Genomic DNA, 21,777 nt, shown 5'->3' on the forward strand with positions numbered 1-21,777 from the left:
TGATAGAGAGGGTCCTTGCCTCCACAGGCTCGCAGTCAGCACCAATGGCATTGACACCAGAATCCTCCTTTGGCATGCAGCTGTTCCAACCCCCTATTTTAGGTTCCCGGGCACGGGAGCTGCAAGACCTCCCTTTGAAGGGAACTCCAGAGTCGTCCTCAGAAGATCCCATTGGGGAGCAACCCCGGAATAAACAGTGCAAGAGGAAGCACCTTAATTCCCCTGAAGAATCCATCACTGAGGACACTGATTGTGATGAGGGAGAAGGGTCCCCATGGTCTCCCCCAGAAGACGTCTCATTTGGAGACATTCTCGAAATCCTCAAGCAGAGGGGAGACTGGAAGTTCTCTAACCCTTCGGAGGAATTGGTGTTCCTGTAGGGCTTCCATGCCCAGCCATCTACTTCCTGGGTGACCCCACCTGCGGATGAGCTTGTAAAGCTGATTGTGAAGCGTGCCTGGAAGGCCCCGGACAATGTAGAACCTGTCCCACGGAGGCCGGACAAAATTTTATCCACCCCCGAAGACCAGCCCCAACTGGTCCAAGCAGTTGACGGTTGATTCTATGGTCGTGGCGGCGGCCACCAAGAGGGAACTGGCAGAAAATAGTTCCACTGTCCATCCTCTGAACAGGGAGTCTTGGGCCATGGACAGGCTAGGGAAGTGGACCTATGCTTCAGCGACCTTTGCCATTCGGTTGCTGAACCAAATTTCTGAAATGTCTACCTCTTTGGCAGGGGTACTGCCTGATGAGGTGCATGACACTGTCCTCTCGCAGCTAGCTTCCCTAGAATCAATCGCGAACTACTCGATACATTTGATATCTCACAGCACCAAGGGGACAGCTTGAACTGCCACATCAGGCATTGTCATGAGATGTCATGCTTGGATGCATTTGTGTGATTTCGTAGAGCCCTTTAAATCTTCCTTCATCAACGTACCTGTTGACGAATCTGCACTTTTTGTTCCCAAAGTACGAGATGCACTAGCACGAAGTGAGAAAGACTAAAAGATCTTGTCTGCTGTGGGCAAACGTTTTTCCACCTCCCAGTTGTCCTACTCCAGGAACCAGAGGTTCAAAAAGTCCCAAGGATCTTTTCGTGATACTCGTGGTGAACAATCCCCTTGGGGCAGAGAGGGCAACTCATCCACGTAACCATGGCCAAACCTTCTCCAGCCGACCCTACCAACGCTCATAAGCAGCAGTCTGATTGCTTTCCTCTGGAAGCAGTCAGAGGTAATTTTTCCCTGCACCTACCAGCCTGGCAGCTTATTACTACCGATGTTTGGGTGCAGAGAATAATATCCAGAGGCTACCATATCCCTTTCAATTTAACTGCCAGACCCATCAAACGAATCCCCAATGTGCCTCCCAGTCAGAGGGAGGTAGCAGCCATAGAAATAGAAAAGCTGCTAAGAAAGAGTCATCCAACCAGTCCCACCAAACCAGAGAGGATCCAGGTTTTACTCAAGGTTCTTTTTAGTGCTAAAAAAGACAGGGGACTGGAGACCAATTCTTGATTTCAGCCTATTTAACACATTTATGAAACCTCAAAAATTCCGGATGGTCACAGTACAGTCCATTCTCCCTTTTCTGGGGAAGGACAACTGGATGTGCTGTATAGATCTCCAGGATGCGTATTACCACATAAAATGGATCAGCGCTCCCGGAGATTTCTCTGCTCTGGGCTGGGAGCCAATCTCTACCAGTTCATGGTACAGCCATTTGGTCTCTCGATAAGCCCCCCTTGAGTGTTCACCAAATGTATGGCAGTTGTAGTAGCTCATCTTTGACTACAAGGATTCCAGGTGTTTGCGTATCTAGACAATTGGCTCCTTACTGCCTTGACCAGGAATTTTCTAATCCGCAGCCTCTCTTACACTCAAGGCCTCACTCTCTGCTTGGGGATTATGATCAACAAGGACAAATCTTAAATGTTCCCAACAAAAACACTGGAATTTATTGGAGCGCTGTTCGACACAACATCCTGTCAAGCTTCCCTGCCACCTCACAGGCTTTCGAAAATAAGACACCAGATCCAAGTTCCTTCCACAGACCTTTGTACCAGCACACCTTGTATTGCAACTCTTAGGCTGTATGGCAGCTGCCATTACCCTAGTACCACTGGCGATGTTGCACATGAGAATATTACAGTGGCTTCTTTCTTCACAATTGGTCGATCTTAACCCACCCACTCAACCACATGATACGCCTGACAAACCTTTGCAAGAAAGAAATGCTATAGTGGATGAAGCCAGAATCAAATCTTTGGTGTCGACCATTCTGTCTCCCCCAGCCCAGAGCCATGTTGACCTCGGACGCTTCCCTGTTGGGGGGGGGGGGGGTCTTTTCCAGGGAAAGACGGTCCAAGGCACCTGGTCCCCCATGGAGGCCAATTTGCACATAAATGTCCTGGAATTGAGGGCAGTTCTCTGTTGCAAGCGTTCCCTCCCTTCTGGGACCATTGCAATTCAATGGGACAACATGTCAATCATCTGGTATATAAACAAATAAGGCGGAACCAGGTATTACCTCCAGTGTCGGGAAGCCATGAGGATTTGGCACTGGGTGTTAGTTTCCAACAGCTTTCTTATTGCTACGCACATTCCCGGGAGTTCCACCCTTGTTGCAGACAATCTGAGCAGGAACATCCTGATGCCTCACGAGTGGTCCCTCAATCCTGTAATAGTGTATCGGATCTTCCGCCACTGGGGCTGGCCTTGCTGCGATCTGTTTGCTTCCCCTCTAAACAACAAATGCAGAAGTTACTTTGCCCTGATCCCCCCTCAGGGGGAATCACCGAGGGACGCTCTAATGCACGATTGGCCCCCGGATATACTGTATGCCTCCCCCCCCGTTTCCCCTCATCCCGAAATTCCTCCAGATAGCTCAAAAGTTGGGAAGCAAAGTGATCCTCATTGCCCATTATTGGCCCCGTCAAGTCTGGATGTTCATCGTGTTTCACTGTTGCAGTCCTAACTAATGGGTTATCCAGCTCCTGGTAGCCCTCAATCGGCCAGAATACCAAACGTAAGTAAAAATGACATCGGCTGCCATCGGTTGTAAAGGACATCAGGGCATCCAATACAAAAGGAAGCAGCTGACGTCACTTCCTCAGTCTTCCTTACCGCGGAGCCCAAAGCAGAAGCGTTTCATGCACGAGTGCCGATCGGCAGTTTACCTTTGTTGGTTTCTGACTACAAGGTGAAGTGTACTACAGCTAAGAACCCTGTTGAGGATCCTCTTTTCTTGCCTTAACGAATGCCAGAAAAAGTTAATCATTGCCTTACCTGTGGAAATCAGATTCCCCATAGAGATTTTCATTCCTATTGTATTATTTGTTTAGGCCTTGACCATGACGTTCCTAATTGTGAGCTCTGTGCCTCCTTTAATCCGCATACTATCTGTCTTTGGGCTAAGCTTTTAGCTAAGCATTTTGGAGTTTGGCCTAAGTTTGTCGATATGGCGTCCGCCGGTCTTCTGGCTTTGGATATCCCCAAGAAACGTAAAGATAAGGATAGCGACAGGCCTCAGAAAGTTAAGTCCTCGGATGATGATAAGATGGTAGTTAGTCAGGCGATAGCCAGTGAGATGACTATGCAGCCCCTGCAGTCTGCGGATTTACAACCGCAGGCCTTGACTGAGATCATTTCAGATTCCCTTAGGCCTCCATTTTGTCTTCCGACCTTTCACCTGTCGCCTCTTCAGCTGGAGCCACTACGCTGACTCCGGTGTCCGAGGCCTCTATTCTGCGCTCAGACAGCAAGCTCTTTCCTTCGACTTCTACTGCAACTTCGGCAGTTGCCAGACCTCCCGAGTCCTTCAGGCTTGCAGGTAAATCTTCATTCATAAGCCTGTGAGAAAACAGGCTCCAGTTTCTTCTCACTCCCCTCAATCCCAAATGGTTAAAATGGCTAATGACCTTTTGACTCTTATTAGGGGTTCTCATCCTCTTCCCCCTAAAAGGAGTAGGGATGTTTCCCCTGAGGCTTTGTCTTTTTCAGTTTCTGATTCTTCCAGCATTTCTGCTGATGAAGAGGAAGTTTCTCAGGCTTTTTCTCCTTTTGAGGATTCAGATGCAGAGGAGTCCATTCCTTCGGCTTCTCCCCCAGAGGATTTCTCTTTTGGTGATACTTTAAATACCCTCAGAGAACATTTTAAATGGGAAAGTCAGGATTATCCCCAATCTAAGAAACTGATTAGGGAGTTTCTGGATTTTCCTCAGCATAAGCCTCTGGCTATTCCCCCAGTACTGGAAGTTGTTGATGTTTTTCTGGAAAATTCCTCGACTCCAAATTTGGTTCCTCCTGCTCCCAGGAAACCTGACAGGTACTATAGAGTCCCTGATTCTCATCTGTTTCTTTTCAGGAATCTGTTGGCGGATCCAGAGGTTATTTCTCAAGGCCCTAAAGGAGTTAAGGCCACTGTTACCAGAAAATCCTGTTCCCTCTGACAGGGAATCTAGGAACCTAGATAGGTGGGGTAAAAAATGTTATACCTCTGCCACTCTTGCTATTAGAGCTACCAATTGTCTTTTTCATATGCTGAAGTACCAGCAGCGCACCTTGGAGGCTATTAAGTCCAGGATCGCAAGTGTGCCTCTTTTGGCGGAGAGTAAGGACATGCAGGATTTGCTGAATTCTGCCAGTCTTGTTAATAAGCATTCTTTACATTGTAGTTTTGACATTCTTGAAGCCACCTGCAGGGCTACAGCTACTGGATCTGTTATTAGAAGGCACGCTTGGCTCAGGGAACAGCCCCTTCCAGAACCTGTCAGGGCTAAGCTTTTGGATGTACCTTTGCATAAGGACAGTCTTTTTGGCAGCAAAGCAGAGAGAAGTACTCAAGAAGATTAGGATAAGGCCAAGTCCATGCAAACTGTTAAGGATTTTCTGCAAGTTCAACTTCCTCGCTTTAGCAGGAATTTACCCTTCTAAGACTTGGACTTTTCCTGATACCAGCAGACAAAACCGTTCTAGGACTGGAGGTTACAAAGCTTCTAGGGGGCAGGTGGCTACTCCTCAAAGGTCTAAGCATTGACAGGCTTCCACTTCCAAGGCGGGAAGTTCCAAGCCTGCATCTCAGGGGCTTGAAACACTCTCAATGACTTTTTCCAACTTCTGCCTGTTCTTGCTTCCCTGGAGAGTCCTTTAGGGGGAAGGTTGGCCCTTTTTGCAGATGTCTGGGCCACTATCACGGATGACATATGGGTGCTCAGTACTGTATCCCTAGGGCACAAGTTTTCTTTCTGCACCTTTCCAGTTCCCAAAGGATTCCCAGACTTTCCTTCAAACCAAAGGGCAGAAGTTGAAAAACAAATTTTGTCTCTGTTCCATCTGGGAGCAATAGAATCAGTTCCTGCTCAGCAGGTAGGCCTGGGGTTTTATTCCAGGCTTTTCCTAGTTCCTGGCATCCTATCCAAGATCTATCCATTCTGAACTCCTTTCTAGTAATTCCAAAGTTCAAAATGCACACACTGCATCAGTTGCTACCAATGCTAGAAAAGGATTCCTGGCTGGTGACTTTGGATCTCAGAGGCTTATCTGCACATCCCTATCAGGGAAAGTTGCAGGCAGTACCTTCGTTTCAGGGTGGGCAAGCAACATTATCAATTCTCTGCGCTGCCCATTGGCTTATCTACTGCTCCCAGAGTTTTCACAAAGTGCTTGGCTCCAGTCATTGCTTTTTGCAGGCAGAAGAAAATTCAGATTTATCCATCCTTAGACGACTGTCTAATTCAAGCATATTCTCAGGAACAGCTGTTTAAAGGATCTAGAATTTGTAAAGACTCTCCTCTCTTCCCTGGGTTACACTCTCAACGAGGAAAAATCGAAAATGGTGCCATCAAGCGAGTCTGAACACATCCACCCAGATGATATATCTCACCCAGGAGAAGCAGACAGCTCTTTCAGTTTACTTCAAGGACTTGGCAAGCCTGTCCTAGCTCCCTGCAAGGAAATACCAGCAAGCTCTGGGATTCATGGCCTCTTGCATTCTCATGATTCCATATGCAAGACTGCATATGAGGAAATTGCAATGGTACCTCAAGAACATTTGGTGTCAACACACACACAGGACCTGGATGTGATGATTCCTCTGCTTTCATCTCTGCAGAGTTTCTATGGTGGGCAACAGCCTGTCTACAAAACAAAAGCATGCCTTTTTGCCCACCTGCTGCCACTCAAGTTCTTACCACAGATGCATCGGACTACGCCTGGGGAGCACACCTGGATGGCAGATGCATACAGGGACGTTGGAATGCCCAGCAGATGCACCTGTACATAAATCTAAAAGAGTTGATTGCAGTTCAGCAGGCCTTACTAGCTTTCAAGCATCATTTTTCTCCAGGGACCCTGCTCATCAGAACAGGCACCACAGTCATGTGTTACATCAGCAAGCAGGGAGGGACTCATTCTTACCCCCTGTGCAGACAGAGCATGAATCTTTGGTCCATGGCAGCATCCCTGGGCCTGCATCTCCTAGCTCAGTTTCTTCCAGGAAGGCGCAATGTCTTGGCAGACCAGTTGAGCAGACAAACCCTGGATCCTCACGAGTGGCAGCTGAACAGAGCAGTCTTTTACAGCATCATTCAACGTTGGGGAACACCTCAGGTGGATCTTTTCTCCTCCTCAGACAACCATCTTCTACCCCTCTTTTCCACCATACAGCATCACAGCAGAGCCCGGAGAGTGAATGCTCTGTCCTTCCCTTGGACATTGCTATCAGTTTACACCTTCCCTCCTCTTCCTCCTCTTCCCAGAGTGTTATTGAAGATGATGGACGAATGAACAAGGACTATTCTCATAGCTCCGGACTGGCCTAGACAGCATTGGTTATCCACTGCTTCTTAGTCTCTCCTAATTTCCTCCTTGGCATCTTCCTCTGAAGCCAGATCTTTTGGTTCAGGAAGGCGGAAACATTCTGCATCCTCATCTTCAGTACCTCCATTTGGCAGCATGGCTCATTGTATGACTCCTTCCTTATCTTCTTCCCTTTCCCAGCAGGTGGTTGACGTGCTGAGGGAGGCCTAGCACTAGGAAGTCCTACGCTGGCAAATGGGAAAGGTTCTCTCATTGGATGCAGGCAAGAGGGGAATCTTCTTCCCAGCCTACCCTTCTTCTGATCCTGGAATACCTGGCTGAATTGCTTCAGGGTCGTCTTTCTTTTGCCTCTATCAAGCTCCATGTTTCAGCCATTTCTGCTCATTGTTCTTTTGAACAACCCATTTTTTCTCATCCCCTTATGAAAATGTTTCTCCGAGGTGCTTGCAACTTAAAACCTCCCAGAAGGGCACCTACTCCAGCCTGGGATCTGAATTTTGTTCTAGAGAAACTCATCCTTTTGAGCCAGCTGCCACTGTAGATTTAAAGTTTCTCTCTTGGAAGACTGCTTTGCTGTTGGCTATAACTTCAGCAAGGAGGGTTTCAGAACTGCAAGCTTTGATGGCTGGTGGAGCCTTTTCTTATTTTCCATGCAGATAGGGTCTTTCTGAGAACCAATCCCTCCTTTATGCCTAAGGTGGTTTCTAGCTTAACTCTTAATCAGTCCATACACCTTCCTACCTTCTTTCCTAATCCTCGAAATAGAGGTGAAAGGATCCTACATTCTCTTGATGTGCATAGACAGCTCAGGTTTTACCTGGACAGGACTAAAGACCTTCGGAAATCAGCACAGTTATTGGTCAGTTTTGCCCCTGGAGCTCAGGGCAAGTCTATTTCTAAGCAAACCATTTCCGAGTGGATTGCACATTGTATCACCTTTTTGTTATTCCTTTCATGGCAAGGTTCCTCCTTAGGACCCACTCAACTAGAGCAGCTTCCACTTCTGCAGTCTTTTTAAGGGGTGTCCCTACTAAAGATATTTTGGAGGCTACCACATGGTCTTCTGTTCACATTTTCACAAACATTATAATTTGCCTCTGTTTTCCAGAGCCAGGGCAGGGTTTTCCACTGATGTGTTGCAGGGCATTATCTCCAAACCTTGATTCTGTTGGTTCCTCCTCCCTTTTCTCTGGGCTTTGGTAATCAACCCATTAGTTAGGACTGCAACAGTGAAACACAATGAACATAGTACAGTTGTGTACACTTACCATAAATGTAGATGTTCGAGTGTATTCACTGTTACAGTCCTGGTTTCCCTCCCTCCTTCCCCCTTTTTGGTCCTCTCCTATTCTCTTTTCCTGAGGTACAGGCTAAATTGGATATTTGCCAAAATTGCTTTTGGTTTAAGCCTTATTTCTGGGGGCTTCTGACTGTTATGGCAAGAAAGACTGAGGAAGTGACGTCGGCTGCTTCCTTTTGTATCTGACACCCTGACATCCTTTACAACCGATGGCAGCAATGTCATTTTTACTTACCTTTGGTATTCTGACCGATCAAAGCCTACCAAGAGCCGGATAACCCATTAGGACAGTGAATACACTCGAACATCTACATTTATGGTAAGTGTACACAACTGTACTTTTCCTTTCTTATGGCCTCATCTGATTCACTGCCCATGGATCCTGGATCAATCTCAAGGTCCATCTCATTTTCAGGGACTGATTCACCCCAATCTCCACAGCCTCAAGCTCACAGCTTGATTCCTCCACTTTCCATGATTGCCAGGCTGCCTGATATTTCATCTCCCATCTATGAGATTCTTCTGGCTTCACACAAACCTTCCACCAGAAAAATGTATTCTAGTAAATGGACTAGGTTGTCTACTTGGGCCAAAGATCAGGACATAGACCCTTTCTCTATGCCTATTCATAAGATCCTACAGTACCTCCCTACTCTTCTATATGCAGGAGCCTCAGCATCGACGATTACTGTGCATTTAGCAGCTATCGCAAATTTTCATAATGGATTTGATAATTCTTCTGTTATGTCACACCATCTTTGCAAACCTTTTTGAAAGGAGTATTGCACGTTAAACCTCTGGTCAAGCCCCCCCCTTAGAACCCTGGGACTTGCCTTGGGTCCTTCAGTCATTAATGATCCCTCCTTTCGAACCTTTTGATTCATGTGATGTAGCATTTTTATCATGGAAGACTCTACTTCTAGTAGCACTTATCTCCGCGAGAAGAGTATCTGAGTTGCAGGTCTTGAAAGTCAAGAGACCTTACTTGAACTTCCACAGGCATAGTATGTCCCTTCATACTGACCCACCCTTCTTGCCCAAGGTCATTTCTGGTTTTTCAATTAACCAATCTATTGACCTGCTGGTTTTCTTCCCTCAGCATTCAAACAGAGGGGAGTATCTTTTGCACACCCTTGATGTTCATAGGCAGCTTCATTTTTATTTGAACAGAACTAAATCTTTCAGGAAAATGGACCAATTGTTTGTGGCCTTTGAGGGACCCAGATTAGGTAAACCTGTCTCCAAAGTGACTCTCTCCTCCTAGCTTAGAAACGTCATTACCTTCATCTACCATCACAATAAACTATCCTTACCTTCCAGAATAAAGGCTCATTCTACTAGATAGATGGCTGCTTCTGTGGCTTTTCATTCCAGAGCCTCAATGGATATCTGCGTAGCAGCCACTTGGGCAAGACCAAAATTTGGCCTCCAGGGGATGAGCATCTTTTGGTTCTATGGTGCTCAGGAATATCCTTCCTTAGGGCCATCCAGGACTCTAGTAGCTAGGGACTCGGTCCTACCAGTAAGGAATGAATAAAGATTTACATCAGATAAAGAAGTTATGTCTTACCATAATGTCCCATCTGTGTTGTAGATCTTTATTCATTCATTACTTCCTGCCCTCCTTCCCCCTGCCCGGACTCCTGGTGGACTTTAGGAACTCTTGGTTAAGGTATTTGCTCAAGCCTCCTACTGTGTCTCTTACTATCTGTATAATATAGGGGCGGGAAAACTCGATCTGAAGAGACTATGAGAGGGGCATTATGGGTAGGTCTTAGCTGGGAGTTTTTGGCTGGCGCGAGCTTGGAAATGAACGGGCGTGTCGGTTCTGAGGACAGAACCGAAGTCCTATCAGTAATGAATGAATAAAGATCTACAACACAGATGGAACGTTATGGTAAGACACAACTTTTTTATGCACACTTTATTTATAAAGCTTTTTGGCAGGTTTGCACAGAGCTTGCAGATGAATTTTGTTGTGTGTGTCCTAAGTGTTTAAAATCATCTGGGGTAGTGCCTTGTAGTTTAGACATGGGGGGGGGGGGTAGCAGAATTTAGTGTACATACTCCCAGGAAAAGACTAATATGGGAGACCAGAGTTTACAGAGACCAGATTGAAAGTAAATTTGGAAGAAAAACTATATGACAAGGTTTGCTTGCAGATGCTGTACTCCTTGACTTAAAAGGGGCATTCAACACTTGATCACTCATGACTACTCAACAAACTGGGCAGCATTGACTTCTCTACCGTTCTGTGATAGTTTCATAGCTACATTTCCAACCATAACTTCAGAATGCTTTGTCCCAATATAGGCTGCACCAGCAGAAGAGTCTCTCAAGGTTCATTCCTCAGACCTCTGCTTTTCTCACGTTTTATAAATGATCTCCCATGGAGACTCATCTTAGATTATACTCATCCACTATACAGACAGCATTGTCATTGTTAGGGTCAGTAAGAACTATAATACACTTAATAGTGAGCTACAAGAGGATTTCAAAGCAGTCTGGAATCTTATATGCCAGTATAAGATCTAATATTTTCAGTTTTTCATTTCGTCCTTATGTGGGTCCGGATCCAATCCATCAGATCCAACTCTGCCATTACTAAGCTCGTGGCAAACAAAAAGCTCTTGGATACCTCCCCTTACCCACAATGCATCTCTCCCTGTTACCTCAGATATTTGCTGCTTCGCAGACTTGGTCTAAACCTTCCAGCTTTTGGATTGTCAGGTGATATTTAGAGTAAGTTTTCTTTTTATTTACTACTTGCTCGTTTTTGTGTGATTGTTTTTTCTTACCTCCCCTTTGTCTCTGAACTCTTCTCTCCAGTAGTAACCACTTTTTATTAGGTTACTTTCATTCTCTCCCTTTTTCCTGCTAGTAACCATTTTTACTAGGTTACTCTCCCTTCTCCCCTACACCATTTGCGGTATCCTTACTACTACTAGTAGTTTCTTTTTCCCCTTCTCTTTTCTTGTTAAAAAAAAAAAAAAAAAAAAAAAACTTTCCTCTTTCTCTTTGAGAAATTCATTTTGTGTGTGCATGTATGTTGTGTGTATTCTCGGCCTTCCCCCTTTTTTTTCATGGCTGAAAAGCAGGATAAGCCAGTGGACTTTTAAGAAATGCACAAAGTGTGGTCACAACATTTCCTTCAGTGACTTGCACTCCCTATGCACATACTGTCTGGGGGCCCTTTCATCTGCAGGAAGACTGCCATACTTGCCATTCCGTCATCCATAGGGCCTTGGTTGAAAGGAAGAATAAACTCATTTTGAGGGGCATGCTACCATCTGCATTCAAAGAGGCCATTTCTGGCAGTGATCCTATGTCTGTGACAGCATCTAAATCAAAGTAGTCTCATTCGAGCCCAGCTTCTTTTTTTTTCTCAAAAAGTGGTGACAGGAAAAGAGGCCTTCCTTTGCTCCTACAGATCCTTCGGATCTGAGATCTAAGACTTGGAAACATACCAAATATTCTGAATCAGTGGCTTGGTCAGAACCTTCGGTGCTGAGCATTTCTCTGTTTGATCCGGCTTTTTCAGCTCCAAGTCTATCAGGTAACAATAGATCAGATCTGACCACTAGTCCCTTTAAACCATTTGTGACTCTTCCAAGGACTCTGTACTCCCCAACTGTAGACCCTGTTCCTTCAAGGGTACTGTCCCCCTTTTTGAGCAGGGCTAAATCTCCATCAGCGTCCCCTTCAACCAGGAGCCTTCGGGAAGATGACATGGAATGAATGATAAAGAAGGTCTTGTGGGCGCAGGGCATCACTAAGTCCCCCTCGGCCCTGACCCATACAGTCCAAGGTCTACCCAAGCCATCCACTCCCCCACTAACTCCTCTGACTTCAGGGCAAGCTTCAGAGTCATTGGATCTGATAAGCCTGGTGTCTTTCAGCTCGGATCTAAAGATGTCTCTTTCCTCGGATCCGACTGTTGCTCTAAGCTCTTCGGTCATTTTGGAGCCGGAGAGCTCCCAGGGCCTCAACGAACCTTGCAGACCATGAGTGAGCTCAACCTTCAGAGCAGTCGATGCACCTTGAGGCTTCTGTGCAGGTGAGCTTGCCTTCGGCTTCTTCCCTGAGAGAGCTGTCTTATGGGCTGGAGAGGACCCCGTCCCACAGGCACGGCTTGTCAAGGCTGCAGTTCCTCTCCAGTCAGGAGCAGTCAGGTTTTGGGGCTCTGGAGAGGGCTATAGCTGCCACCCATCTAGAAGGTGATGTTCCCCATCAGATCCTCAATCCCATGAATGTCCCTCTGCAATTCTGACCAGTACATTGCACAGGGACAACAGGACCTTAGGCACCAGAATACCCATTGGGGTACCCCTACCTGTTCTGATACCTCACTGGGGTATCCCAGTGATCCACGGATGAGGCCTTGCAAGAGGAAGCATTTTTTACTCCACAGAGAAGTCAGCCACGAAGGACACCAACCTCAATGAGGGAGAAAGATACCCACGATCACCTCCTGAGGATGTTTCCTTTGAGGAAATCCTAGACATCGTAAAACAGAGAGGTGGCTGGCAGTCCAGTAATCCTTCACCTGAGGAGTCTCTGTGTACCTGGCAGCCTTTGGTTCCCAACCATCTACCTCCTGGGTCACTCCGCCCACCGATGAGCTCATAGCCGCAGGCATGAGAGAGCCCAGACTCCATTGAACCAATTTCCCAGAGGCCAAACAAAATAATTACTCCTTCAGCTGAAAAGGCCTTTTGGACAAAAGGGGTTGCAGTAGATACTGTGGTGGTGGCAGCAGTGACCAAAAGGTAAGGAGAGTTCCACTATTCATCCTCCTAATAAGGATTCCAGAACGATGGATAGATGTGGGAACAATGGATAGATGTGGGAAGCAAGTCTTTTCTTTAGTGACGTTTGTCCTGCAATCCCTGAACTACCTTTTCCATTTCACCAAGTTGCAAAGGGATCTGATCAAGTAGCTGTCCGATACCCCTGAAGGAGCAGTAGCTGAGGGAGCACGAGAAAAGGTGGCTTCCCAGTTAGCAAACCTAACTCTTCCATGAGGCTCAATGTGCATGCAGCCAAAGGAACAAGTATAACGACTTCTGGCATATCTATGCGGCGGCATGCCTGGATGTGCCTATGTGATTTTGTGAAGCCTTTTAAGTCTTCATTTATCAATGCTCCATTTGACGGCACATCCTTTTTGGTCCCAAGGTCAGGGATAACATTATCCAGGTGTGAAAAAGACAGTAAGCCTCTTTCTGCCATGGTAATACGTTTTTCTGCCCCTCAGAGAGGTTGCGGCAAAATGTAGCTCAAGAAATCTCAAGGGTCTTACTAGGACACATGGAGAATTTTCCCTCAGAGGCAGAGGGGGGAACAATAATGGAAGACATGACCCTTGTGGCAGAGGAGGACCAAAGAAGCAAGGGTCCTGAGAATCTTTCTTTGGGAAACCCTTCCACCACTGCTGAAACGAGGCCTAATTGCCCACCTCTGGAGGCAATCGGGGTTCACCTATCCCTGCACTGGAGAGCCTGGCAAAAAACAACCACTGACACGTGGGTGCAGAGGATAATATCCAGAGGTTATCAAATTGCCTTCTCTCATCAACCCCCCCCCCCCACAACAAAAAAATCCAGGACATTCCACCCAGTCAAATAAATCAAGCAGTCATTCAGATTCAAAAACTGCTGGAAAAGAGTCATACAAGAGGTCCCCGAGACCAGAGAGAATTCAGACTTACTCAAGGTTCTTTTTAGCTCCAAAGGAAACAGGGGACTGGAGACCAATTCTGGATCTCAGCAGATTAAACAAGTCAGTTTGCCGTAAGTTTCAAATGGTCATGGTTCAGTCTTGTACTTCCTTTCTTGGAGCAGGACAATTGGATATGCTCCACAGACCTTCAGGATGCATACTACCATATAAAAATGGACAGATGATCCAGAAGGCACTTACACTTCTGGCTGAGAGCCAGTCATTACCAGTTCAGAGCTCTGCCCTTTGGTCTCACTACCCACTCCCAAAGTGTTCATCAAATGCATGGCAGTGGTTACGGCTCATGTGAAATGACAAGGATTTCAAAGTGTTTCTTTCTTAGACGACTGGCATTTCATTCCAAATAATTCATGCAGCATAACGCATCTTTGTCTATTTTCTTGACATTACTTCTCAACCATATCCATGTTTATCTACTTTGTCTTCCAAAAAAATTTTACTTTATATAACTGTTGCCACAGTTTAACTACTGCTTTATATTAAAAAAAAATGCTCTGTAGTTTCTTCTTCCCCGCAATATATACATATTTCACATTTCTTTTTGTATGGCACATTGACTTTTATTGTTAATTCATCACCAGTCTGCATAAAAAAATCTGGATATTCTAGATTTTTTCATTACACAGTCTATTTTTTACATTTATTTTTATTCTTCCATTAAATTTTACCCATGCATTAAAATAATATTGTCATATTTTATATAACAATGTTCTCTTCAATTTTCTCAATTTTTATATTCAATAAAAATCAATTTTTTTTCTATTATTCAATTTCTTTATTAATACATTTGTTCTTTTGCATCTTTTCATTGTCTCCCAAAATATTTCAAATTTACATTTGAGTAACTTTACCACCAACCTCCTCTTTTTCTCATTTAACCACTTTATGCTGCTGCTTTTAACTTTAATAAACAAATGGGTTTATTAACCCTAAATCACAACTACCACCTTTATTCAAGCACACAACTCCTGTTTTTTACTGGATTCAGTCTCAAGCCTGATATAAATGAGAAATCGCATTTAATACTTTTTCATATATTATTATAATGTATACCCTTGCTAAATATTCTATGTTTTCCACTATGACAGAGTTTATTAAATAAACCTTTTTTCTAAATGGCAGTTTGTTTTCCAAAAAGCACAAATTTCCTTTTTCTGTTACTATTTTTCCCAATGGACTTTACTTTTTCTTCCAAGTCGTATCCCTCCAATCTTTACTACATCACCCAATCCTTTGCCTTTTTTTCCTTATTTAGAACCATGCCTATTGCTTTTAAGTATTCATATAAGCATAATATTACTTTTTTCATCAACATTTTTTTTACCATCACTTTAATGACATAAGTCAACATAGCTGGAATCAATATTTCTTCATTCATATAACTGCATCCTTCATTTTAAAGTTTACTCCACTTAAATTCATGATCAAATAATACACAGCTCATTGGACATTATTGTCTTATCCCATTCCTTATGTCTGTTTCTTTACTCAACCATCCATTTAGTAAAATTCTTACTCTGTTATATGCTGTAAAGCATACTTTCCTGATTTTTATACTTATCTTATACTCCTTCATTGTACCCCATACAATTTTATGCCATATTGTATTGAATGGGTTACCTATCAAAACATTTACTCCTCATAGCATCTAAACTCAAAACATCTAGACCTTAACATCTAAACTTCAAAACATCTAAAACTCATGCTATCGATTCTCAAAACATTGAAAACTACAAAGCAACTATAAATATCCCACAGAGTTGCTATGTTTATGCAGGGGGGCAAGCCCCCCTGCACCCCCCCACACCCTCAGTAAATGAAATATACCAGCTCCAAGATCGCACTACAGTGGGGAAAAAAGTTAATTTCCTAACCCCACTGTAGTGCGATCTCGGAGTTGGTATATTCAATTTACGGGGGGTGTGGGTGGCAGAGCCCCCCACATGGGGGCTTGCTCCCCTTCAGAAACGTAGCAAACTGTGTGGTATGTTATTTATAGTTGCTTTGTAGTTTTCAAAGTTTTCAGATTCGATGTTATGAAGCTTAGATGTTAAGATCTTGATGTTTTGAGTTTAGATGTTATGAAGAGTAGATATTTTGATAGGTATCCATCAAATGCCTTATTAAGGTCTCCTATCATAAGCTTAACTATTTTCTATTTATAATATCCACCACAGTCTCCCTCACTATTAATTCCTGACATCCTTTTTCTTTACACTATATAAACTATCTTCTATAATATTTTCCATTCTCTTCCAGGTACTAGTTTATGTACTGGAGCTTGTCCAAACTGTTTGAACTTAACACCTTTGTATTACCTTTAGCTGTGGTCTTTTCTAAACCTTAATTTGCCTGTATATTATATTTAACATTTGTTAACTGGGTAGATGGGCTGGTCCAAGGACCCTCTTCAGCCGCAACTAGGTCAAGCAGGCAAATACAGTCACATACATACAAGTACACACAAATGCAGCTACAGATAGCTGATGATTCTTTTATAACAATTGATACAGACCAACAAACTCAGGGGCTGATGCGCTAGAGGAACTCATTTCGGGTATGAAACATAGGATGGAAAAATAAGTGGCTAGGGACTTAAAACTAACAGAAACAAACTGAGATAATTCAACAGCATTAGTAAGGACATTTATATATAACACATGTTAAGGTACATATTGCTTTAAAAAAGGCTACCAGGAATGAAGCATACCAGACATTGTGTTCCATAGAAAACGATTGCTCATGTCAAGTTTTACCACAGTTGATGTGCAGTGATCATAGGTTTATAGAAGGTAAACTGTAGCTAGATAATTCTGCTAAACTGAAATGTAAACCAATGCACAGAAGACTTGCAACAGACTTTATGGTACCAAAATAGTATGTAATACTAATTTGAATGATGCATTCAGTATGGAAAAATTGTAGAAGGAATATGGCAAGTTTTGAAAGAAATTTCTTGAATGCAAATAAAATGTTAAACATCAGTATTTGGGCACACAGGATCTGGAGGATGTATATTTACATCAGAACAAGACACTTAAGGTGAATGTCAAAAGTATAAGAAACTGAGGAGGTTGAACTATATAACCTTAAAATGAAACAAGCTGAACAGACAGTGAGAGACCAGTTCAATGAAATTTGAAGATAGTGTGTATACAAATATTGAGCATAATAGGAAACCATTTTATAAATGTGGTAGGAGTAAAGACACAAATTGACAAACCGTGTAATTACAAAATTGATTCAAAGACACAACAGATTATAGATATATTTACAAAATCTTCTGCAAAACTATTTGACTCTGCAAATAGTTACTTCAGATACAGAAAATAAATTATATATTGAAAAAGAGCTACACAAACTGGATCCAAGGAAAGGGATTTAATTCAGAATATAGAATCCCAAAATATCGAAACCAAAATCTTGAAATTTCAAAACACTGAATCTCTCAATATTGAAAACACACAATACCAACACTGACAATATCCCAGCACAAGTGCATTATATATTCTGAAGTGAATCCACAGAAAGTACAGGTAGTAGACAGAATTAGTAGTAATGACCTAAGACCACTTCAGCATGAACGTGAATTACCAAGAGAGGCAAGATAACGTTGGTTTGGACATGTGCTGAGGAGGGATGCTGAGTATATTGGGAAAAAGATGCTAAGGATGAAGCTACAAGGTGGAAAAGAAGAAGGCCTAAGATAAGGTTTATGGATATGGTGAGAGAGGACATGCTGGTGGTTGGTGTGACAAAGCAAGAATCGGAGAACAAGAAGAAATGGAAACAGATGATTTGCTGCGGCGACCCCTAATTGGAACAGCCGAAAGAAGAAGAAGATATCTGTTAACTAGGCCATTTCAGTATGGAGAGATTCTTCAAGATAGGTTTAACAAGTGCATGTTTCCAGTCTTTTAGGGAAAGGGGACTAGGACAAACCTAGCGTCTTTGTCCCATACATTTACTTTCATGTTGTAGAAAAAATGGTTAACATTATTTTGGATAAATTATCAGAAGTGGAAAAGCTGGGACGTGAAACCATACATCATGCATATGTTGAAAATAGGTCTATAACTACTTGCAACATCTTGTATAACAATTATAAATTAAAAGTTATACGGACATAATTTGTATAGACTTTGCTTCAGCCTTTGATAGGACATATACAAAACACTGAGTAATAAAGTAGAACAGTTAGATACTGATGTAATCTTGAATAAGGTAGCTGCTTGGCTTACAAATAGGACATGGCAGGTATCGTGACAGTTGGAGAGATGAAATTCTAGGTTACAATTAGGGTATCCCAGAGGGCTCTGTCTAGACCTGTACTTATTTAGATTGGATCATTGTATAGACTTTGCTTCAGCCTTTGATAGGACATATACAAAACACTGAGTAATAAAGTAGAACAGTTAGATACTGATATAATCTTGATAAGGTAGCTGCTTGGCTTACAAATAGGACATGGCAGGTATCGTGACAGTTGGAGAGATGAAATTCTAGGTTACAATTAGGGTATCCCACAGGGCTCTGTCTAGACCTGTACTTATTTAGATTGGATCATTCAGATCTAACTATGTCATGTAATATGCTCTACAGTTTGTATGCATATGACTTGAAGATGGGTAAACTGATTCCATGCATTACCGATAGGACATGTCTGCAAAAGAACTTGACTAAATTCACCCCTTGGCCACAGCAGAATAATATGCTCATCAAGCTATCAGAAATTAAGCATCTATGATTTGGGAGACAGATTAAAGGGTGAATATGTAATAAAGTACACAGTGACTGCAACCGTAGATTAATTTAAGGACCTGGATATATGGATAGAGGTTACCTATCAAAACATCTACTCTTCATAACATCTAAACTCAAAACATCAAGACCATAACATCTAAACTTCAAAACCTCTAAAAGTCATAACACTGAATCTCCAAACATTGAAAACTACAAAGCAACTATAAATAACATCCCACACACTGTTTACTACATTTCTGCAAGGGGGCAAGCCCCCCTGCACCCCCCCCCCGTAAATTAAATATACCAACTCCAAGATCGCACTACAGTAGGGGAAGAAGTTAATTTCCTAACCCCACTATATTGCAATCTCGGAGTTGATATATTTAATTAACGAGGGGGCAGAGGTTTGCCCCCCTGTAGAAACGTAGTAAACAGTGTGTGGGATGTTATTTATACTTGCTTTGTAGTTTTCAATGTTTTGAGATTCGATGATTTGAGTTTTAGATGTTTTGAAGTTTAGATGTTATGGTCTTGATGTTTTGAGTTTAGATGTTATGAAGAGTAGATGTTTTTCTAATCATATCAACCAATTGTCAGATGATAGTTATACAGTTATAGGCTACATAAAAAGGCTTATAAAGTCTAGGAAATTAGGAAATCATTGTATGTTATATCAAACACTAACCAGCATAAGGAATAATATGAAAACTTTATAGGAAAGCAAACACAAGTACATTAGAAAAACTACAGGAGAAATATGGGCATCCATGGATGTGAATGATTGTCATTATGAAAGACTATAATATCTGAACTTTTACAATGCCTTGTATAGATATTTAAGAGCAGAAACTTATTCAGGCGTATAGGGCATTTAGAGGCAGCTATGAAAAAGCAGAGAATCATCGGACAGCCTATGTAGAAGCTTATATAGGCATGAGTGATGTGTAATTGGTTTTCTAAGAGAGTAGCTGATGCATGGTGTGACGTTTATCCTATGGGCCAGTGATCAAGCAGCCTCAAACCTCATCACTGACACTGGTGAGGGACGTTCACTTGGAACAAAAATAGCTACATGCAGTATTTCCCGATGCAGCTCTCTGCACCAAGCACAATTTCCCTTAAGAGCATGCAGGGAACACACTCCCATCCTAGGGCTGGGTTTTTCTCTCACCAGGCCTCAAATAAGACTCCCCACTGACCACAGCTGTGTAGGGTTGATTATTCAGCCAAGTGTTCCAAGCCAAGCCCCCTCACTATCTCTGTAAAACCATCTGTGTCCCTGCTGCAAGTAGCTGACAGACGCACACTTTCAGATTTGATTTTCTCTCTCTCTCTCTCTCACACACACGAAAGGCTGGCACAGATTTACCAGCTATGCCCCCTCTGTCCATGCTATACAGTAGATACTATCACCAGAACAACCCAAGGCCAGCTACTCTAAGGCTGCTACAAGGATACCCAATTATACTGAGCAAAATTAATACTAATAAAAATGGTAATGTTTCACCAATGAACAAGGCTTTCAGGAGCAGCCACAATGTCACCAAATAAATATAAGTACGCTCAAAGGTTAAAATATTCTCTAAAAGACCAGCTACAATGAAAAGCTTAGATATATGTAATCATAAAAGAACATGAAAATACTAAATATCTATTTACAATAAACACCAGAGTTTCAACCCCAGGAAATAGTAAAAATAACGTTGATAGATTTGCACAGATGCAGAAAAACAGTACTTAACTAATCTTGTATTGTCCTGACTGATCTAAAGAATTACTATTCCATGGTTACTTACTAAAATAAGGCAAGATGAAGTGGGTGAGTGATGTGATCCTCCTTTGTCAGGTTTCAAAAACAAACTGCTCTGAGACTTCTGTCTCATCTAGTATTAAAACATTTCTGTGCTGGATTACAGAATGACATCATATAACTTTGGTTATCTGACTCTGGATCCCACACTATCCTCTTTACTAGAAACGGAACCAAAATTTAGCGCATATGTGTTGTAATACACATACACAGAGTTTGGTAAGATGTACTATACCATATGGAAGCTATAAAACCATTTCAAAAACTTTACCCCTTCCAGGGTAGCAATTAGTTTTTCCCTAAGGACAATACAGTAGGATTCCTAGTCCTGTTTTCAGACATTTTGTCTCTGGCTGTAATCAGAACTGTAAGATGGTCTTTATGGAGTAATCCAGGTAATTTCATTTCAGACTATTTTTCAAAATTAGCTGGACTGACATTAACCTCTTCTCTTTTAATATCCTCTGTTGCACTATATTCATTTCAACAGTTACAATAGTCTGACATACAGGTGTATTTATTTTCTGTTTAGAGGAAATGGAAGTAAGTCTGTGCCTTCTTGTGTGCAACACTGGAGTATTTTTAGAACAATGGATACTAGTCAGCAGGGGTAGGATGAAGAGAGAGCCATAGACATTTTTGTATGCCAGACAGGTTGTAATTCTAGAAGGTGTCAAATGCAAAATGAGGCACAAAATAAGAGTGATTCCCCAGTTACATGCTACAGAGGGCTGAAGTGTTAAAGCTCATAAAACATGGAATTGATTAGCAGCTCAGGCAATAGAGGAACCAGGCAGGGGAGGGTGGGAGTGAATGGCCAAAATCGGCTCATGCATCTTAAAGTGGATGAAGCTGCCTGCTGTAGTACCAGCAAACACTGAAGGACAGCTGCATAATATTACCATATGGGGTATGTGTAGGAATATGTACACTTACAGAGGGAAGGCACAGCAGTCCCTTGTAGGTATGCATCTCCTGCCAGGGGAGGTGTTTGGGCTTGAGTAGCAGAAATCCCAATGGCTGCATGGATGACTGCTACCCACAGTTGGCTGAGTCATATGGGCTGGTCATTCACAGAAGGGTGATATTTGGGAGACTGCTAGGAGGAAAATAACACAAAAAAGGAGCAGTTACTAATTGAGAGAAATAATGACCTGTGGACTGTTACTTGCATTGTCAAAAGGAAGTTTAAGATTTTCTAACAGTGTAGTACCACTGTAAAGGGCATGCTGAGGGTGAGTTGTGCTTATGCTTCTCAACTGTCCAGAATTTTATAAAATGTTAAGTTTTTTGCCTCACTTTTGTTGTGTTCCTTATAAAATCTGTGGTTATCTGTCAAGTCATTGATAAATGAAGTC

The 21,777-nt window shown here is 42.8% G+C and overlaps 1 protein-coding gene across 4 annotated transcripts in view; it reads left to right on the forward strand.

The window, feature by feature from the left end:
- LOC122809727 (anillin-like) overlaps window positions 1–21,777 on the forward strand; it is a 1,124,352-nt gene that overhangs the window by 1,071,756 nt on the left and 30,819 nt on the right. The gene's annotated exons all lie outside the window — the stretch shown is intronic.

Source organism: Protopterus annectens, chromosome 8.part0, assembly GCF_019279795.1.
Source record: "Protopterus annectens isolate FY-2018-M chromosome 8.part0, PAN1.0, whole genome shotgun sequence".
NCBI classification, from domain to species: Eukaryota; Metazoa; Chordata; order Ceratodontiformes; family Protopteridae; genus Protopterus; species Protopterus annectens.